The following is a 6,832-nucleotide window of genomic DNA, read 5'->3' as shown; positions in this document are numbered from 1 at the left end:
ATGTTTTGATTTGAATCATATAGTTTAATCATGATCAAATCATTTAAATTTATGTTTTTATATTAGTGAATAAGTTCACCAAATTGTTTAATCTTGGTAGAACGTGATTAGATAGGATAGAATAGAATAAATGATGGCCTAACATGCTCAAAATTTGGCCAAGTGATGTATTAGATTAGGGTTACAAAGAAATTAGGCAAGAAATTGGTTGCTAATCCAAATGCGCCAAAATTTAGATTAAGGTTGGTTTGATTATGACATGAATTACCTATTAAAGGTGATTAATTTTGTATAAATAAAACCTTATGATGTTTTTAACCAAAGTCATAAAACGACAAAGGAAATTTGTCGTGAAGTGCTAACAAGTTGATATCTTTGGACGATGATCCTCTTCCCTGCCCAAATCAACGACGAGGAAGCCATTTCACACCCCCTTCGACCGTTGCTCGATAACGGCAAGGGGGGGGGGGTCTGAAAAGTGGTTTCCCTTATGGCAGGCCCATTGCAACGTGTCACTCCCTCCTTACTTCGCACTCCCCCCGCTCATTACCACTTACCACTACCCCCCCCCCCCCCCCCATTCTGAAATCCGCTCATCCCACTTCATTCATACGTCATCCCGCCAATGGTTATCCCTATTTCCCGCACCTTCCATCCACTAATCCTTTCACTCCACATGTCCATATTCGTTATATTCCTATCTGTTTTAGCTATCCATTCTAGCTTCCCGTTAACCATCAAAACACCCTCTCATTTGGTAATGGTTCCCTTCTAATAGTTATGCACTTCGTCATTATAAATAAACCCCTCATCCCTTTCACATGATTTCTCGTGCTATTTCATTTCTTATTAACAGGTTTTCAAAATTTGACTACTCTTTGCACCTACTTTGCAGCATACCCAGATTTACCATCAGAACAAAAGCTACTCTCTATTAGGTATTCTTACTCCTAGCCTTTTGTTGTTTCTTCCGCCTGTTTCTGCAAATAATGGCACTAAAAAGAAAGGACCAACCCTCTAGTAGTAAAATCTCATTGCAAGAAAATCCCAAACTTGTTGATACCTTAGACCTTGACCACATTCCCTTAGCTAACCAATTTTTCAAAATTGTAGACATAGAGTGCGAATTTGATATGTTCGAATTGCACCATTGGTTAAAACAGAATTATTAGGACTCAGAAGATGAAATTAACCTATGGGAATCTTTATTGCCCATGTTCATGTTTCCTCAGACCCATCCATTTCCTAACTTAGTCATGTGGTGTCAAGCTAGGTACAATCCCCTACAGAGAACTGTGGTAGCTCAAAATGGAGACATTCTGATATCTATTGTTGTAACATGCTTTATTTTTTATAAGTTAGTTTTTATTTTATAAAAGAGAGTATGAAAAAATAAAGAAAAAAATGGAAATATGAATGAAAGAAAAAAAAGGATGAAATAAAACCCCATCAAAATAAAATCAAAAAATTGTATAAGCGTGCTAGTTTAAATGCAACTTCACAAAAGTAAATTGCATTGTAATAAATAAAGGTTTGTGTGCATCTTGTTTTCATGCCACAACCTTTTCTTCTAATTTGAATCAAACAATTTAATCCTGATCAAATCATTTAAATTTATGTACTAGATTAGTGAATAAGTTCACCCAATTGTTTAATCTTGGTCGAACACTAGAATACAGGATAGAATAGGATAAATTAATGGCCTAATATGCTCAAAATTTGGCCAAAGTTGTATTAGATTAGGATTAATTAGTGAATTAGGAAAATAAGGGTTGCTAATCTAAATGCGCTAAAGTTAGATTATATTTCAATTAGAATTTAATTACCTTTTTAAACGGTGATTAATCTTATGTAAATAAACAATATATGCTTTTTAGCCAAGGTCATAAATGAAAAAAGTCATTTTTCGCAAGCGATAAAGGTTCAGCAATAAGCGATGGCGATCCGCTTCCCCGCCCAAATCAACAAAGGGGAAGCAACTTCGCGCCATGATATGTGATAACGGCAAGGGGGTGTGAAAAGTAGTTTTTCCCACGCTGGCCCCCCCCGCTAACGTGTCACCACATCCACGCTTCACACCCCCCTCATGCATTACCATTTATCGTTGCCCCGCCACTCCGAAATCTGCCTATTCATCTTCCCACTCCTCCCGATACCGCGTCAATGGTAACATCTCCCGCGTCGTCTGCTTCCAATCGTTGCATGCCACGTGCCTCAATCTGTTGCCGTCAATCTGTTGTTTCCAATTTATTGCCTCCCATTACTATTCTCCCCCTCCATTAAATGCCCAATTTGTCGATTAGTAACAGATTTCCTGTAACGGTAAGCTAATCTCGATGATAAATATCCCTTTGCCTCGTTACGACTACTTTCCTCATCCACTCTTTCACTATTTAATTTTATTGTTCCTATTTTACAATTCCTGCCACAGTCGAGCCTACAAACAATACGTGTCATCTGAAGGTATCCCTGTTGTTTTTTCTGTTATCTTATTTTACAATTCCGTTATCATGGATCCTAAGAAGAAAGACAATCCATCTGCCAGTTCTTCTGCATTACAGGAAAATCCAAAGGCCTATGATACCTTAGACCTAGACCACATCCCATTAGCTGACCAATATTTTAAAATTACAGACACAAAATGTGAATTCAACATGTTCAAATTACATAATTAGCTAAAAAAAACCTACATTGACTCTAAATATGACATAAATCTAATGGAATCCCTTATGCCTCTATACATGTTCCCTCAAACCTATCCTTCTCCTGATCTAGTCATGTGGTTCTAAGCTAAGTATAACCCCTTGCAGAGAACCATGCGAGATCAGAATGGAGACATTCTGATATCTATCACCCTAGAAATCATCAACAAAATGCTTCCGATCCCTGAAAATGATTTGCTTAGCTTTTTCTCCACTGCAGTATTAATGGACCTATATTAAAAGCTCACCTTCCCTCAAAGAGCTCAAATTTTTGAGATCTTTCTCCCTGAAGATGTTGAGCTCCCTAAAATGAATCCTCCTTATCTAGCATCCATTTTCCCTGAGAAACACATAATTTCCCTAGTTTCTTGCTTGTTAGGCTGCCAAATAAATCAATGGGTAGATGAAGCTATCTAAGGTTATCTATCCGCTTTCTCTAAAGAAAACAAACCTGCATTCATGTATAATTACAGTCAATTCTTGGTTGAAGCTATGCATGAGAAATTGATGAATATCACTACTGAAGGAATGTTTAGATACTCCTTTGTGCTAGTACATATGCTTATTTTTCAGCAGGGAGACAGGTTACCTATTGTTCTACACAAGAAGGATGATTAGCAAGTGAATCAAGTAGTCACATAGTGGACCTCATTGATTAGGAAGAACTCAAATGAGTTCATATTTTTAGACTTCATTGATTGTTTCATTCACCCAGTTTCATAGCTTCTCAGCAACCATAGCGAGCCCAGGATCAGTACTGAAATCAAAAGGATCTTTCATCTCAGTGATCAAGTTAGAACAGGACACTGGTATCTTTACCAGAACCATACAGATATAGAGATATCATTGCGAATTGGCTCCATATAAATTTCCCAAATATGTTCCAATGAGAATTTTCTCTCTGGAATATATTAGGCAAATGATTAATATGGATGAGCTTCATTTTATTTTAGGGAAGAGGAAATCTCAGTTCAAGTTAAAGGCACAAGTAGGATCATTAATTCGTAATACAAAATTAATAGGTTTAGAAGCAGATGTAATACTCAAACAGATGGGTTTTCAACCGAGATTTACCTGGTCTTATGACCCATTCAGTATTATCTCAAACTTAATGGTGGAACTCAAAACCACACCTTACAATCATACACCAAGACCAAAGATTGAGAAGTATAGAAATCAAGAACAATGGGAGAAGAATACACTTCAAGAAGCAGAAGAACAGGTTTTACCTCCTTCTTCTCTTCAGACTCCTACTTCTCACACCAAGCAGGACTCCAAGGGGAAAAAGAATTCATTCATTATCAGAAGAAATCAAGGATTGGATCCAAAGGCACTATTACTACTCAGGGTCAAAAGGAGCTTATCATCATCAATTTGGATGATTCATAGGTTTCCATAGGGTCAGAAGAACCTGTAATCACTACTCCATCTTCTTCAACTTCACGGAATTTGTTAGAAATCACTCAATCTGTAGGAGCAAGTGAAACATAAGAGCCAAACATCTTCACTAATTTCCTTGAAATTAAGTAGAAGAATGAAGCTTTAAAGGAAAATGTTTATGCACAGTTTTGGAAGCGGACTTCTACTTCACAGCACAAGTTGTTGACAGCTTTTGACAACGAAAATGGTAGAATGCAAATGGCTTTTCTACAGGCTCAAGTGTCATTTCCCAAGGCTTCTTCTGATTATAAGAAGATTGTATTTTCTTTTGATGCTAATCAGATACACCCAATTGATCAAATGGACATGCATAGGCAGTTTGGTGAGATGCTTTTCTCTACCATGACCAATACTGTTATGGCATTATCAAAACTCAGAACTGCTCTATCAAATGTGCAGTCACAATTGAAGATTGAAAAGATATCATCTTTAGCAAAGGATAACAAGGTCAAGTCATTAGAAGACTTAGTGATTAAAATTGAATATGACCCTACTGATGTTAAAGCTACAAAAGATATTATCAAAAAGAAAAATGCAAATATTACAACATTGAGGAAGCATCTCAAACTGCCTTCCACAGAGGACCCTCAGACCAACAGCAGGAGATTTGAACAAACTCTTGCAGGAGCTGACTCACCATAAACAAGAAAATAAAGGCTTCATAAGAAATTTAAGAATTTTGAAGCTCAGAAGATAAAAAAAAAAAAAAATGACATGTTATATGTTGAAGAAATGCAGAAAACACGCAGGTTGACTAGAAGGATAGAAGAGTTGCAGAGTGAGTCATTAATGGCTCAAACCTTGGCCCAAGCCAAGGAAAGCATTTGGGCAGATATTAATAATGCCATAACTGAAGTATGGCCCTCCATTCAGATCATTTTTTAGCAAGAGGAACTTATAAACAGAAGTCAGATAGTTATTGATGAAGTTAAGCAACTTATTAAAGACAAACCAAGTGAAGCTATAGACATGATCGGAGTTCTTAATTCAAAAAACCAGGGTTGAGTTGGAGCAGAATGATATTCTAGACAGAACTGAAAATATTTTGGAGATCAAGAAGGATTTGTAGAAAAATAACCTTATGACTCAGTAAGAAACTAAGTGCCAAACCTTGAATATTTATGTCCAAATGTTTCATTTTAAGTTAATTTACTCAATCATAGAGGACTGCCACGATTAATGGCCCCAAATGACAGGTTGATCAGTATGGAAAAATATTGTTGAAACCTTTATACTATAGCAACTGATAAAACAAATTTTGCAGCCATAAAGGGTCATATTATAGGAAAACAAATGTTAGAAGCTTTAGATTTTGACTTGACTATTAAGCATGAGATTAAACACATTTTTTTAAATAAGCCCACTTTTGAGAAGTACACCGAGGTTGATGAAGTCTACAGGAAATTGGTAAATCTTGCTATACCAAGTGAAGACCTATGGGATCACTTGTGTGAAGTTATCGATTAAATTTCATCAACAACTGAAAGATAGTTGGGCAACACGTTTTGGGGACCACATCATCAATAGATTCCTAAAGAATAGTGCTAGAACTTAGCAGTTTTGAAATTCCTATAGCTTTGTGCTATTTTTGTATTTTTGTTTTGAAATATCTAGAAGAAATTTTTGTATAAATAACTCCTCCTTTGAGTTATTAAGGGTTGGACACTTAGATGAACTTTGAGAACAAAATTGTAACCGAGCTAGAGATTTGCTTCAAGTTAATGAAAGGATTATGAATTTGCCTTCTATAGTTTGTCTCCTAATAAGTTTTTCTTATGTTCTTATTTCATTATGTCTTTCTTCATATATTTAAGTCTTTATGCAGAGATCTGGGTAAGATCATACTGAGTATCAGTCAGTCTTAAATCCCCTGTGAAGTTATAAACAATAACTAGGGACTAGTTTATAAGACTATTTGTTATTATAAACTCCTCTATATCAATTAATTGTCACACCCATATGCATTCGTTTAAATATATTTTGTTTTACAGGAAACATTGTTTGCCTGTATTCTTTTCTTATAACCACTCAAATATTCTGTTTGAATATTTAGCAAGTTGTATTTCATCAATACTCTGATTTTCACACATTTTAAATAAATTAACTATAGCTAGACAAATAACAACCCTTTCATTCAACTTAGTAACTGTTAAGGCTTAAGCACTTGTTTTCAAATTATTCATAACATTGGTCATCAAAAAACTTTAAAAACAAACAAAACATTTTAGATGCTCTGGCATGACTAACTGACCTAGAGTCATCTCAAAGGACAACATTAGATTGGGGAGAAAAAATTGAACTATTTTCCCTGGGACAACGATTAAATACTTTTTCTTTAAGGTGAATAAAGAAATTGTAGTTTAAAATCATTCACTTGGCGACTCCACTAGACCAAGTTGGCTCCTTCAAAACATACCAGATCTCACTCTGACTCTCAAATTATATCTCCTTTATCTGATCTAGAGAGACTGGTGAGAGAGGCCTCGTTTAGAAGGAGACTTGAAGCTTCTACTTCTTCTTCTGTACCATTACAACCTGAAGATATTTCAGCTTCTGATCCCTTTAGCTCTGTTCCATCCCAATTATATTTGACTGATATAACACCTAGGGTTTTAGAACTTTTATCTAAAGGAGTTGATTTGCATTCAACTCTCTTAGTCCAATCTTTGGAATCATACAAACTCCTTGAA

Source organism: Pinus tabuliformis, chromosome 6 (genome assembly GCF_031772625.1).
Source record: "Pinus tabuliformis cultivar Carrire ecotype Pingquan chromosome 6, CPIR1, whole genome shotgun sequence".
Lineage (NCBI taxonomy): Eukaryota > Viridiplantae > Streptophyta > Pinopsida > Pinales > Pinaceae > Pinus > Pinus tabuliformis.
Note: the sequence above shows the minus strand (reverse complement) of the source record.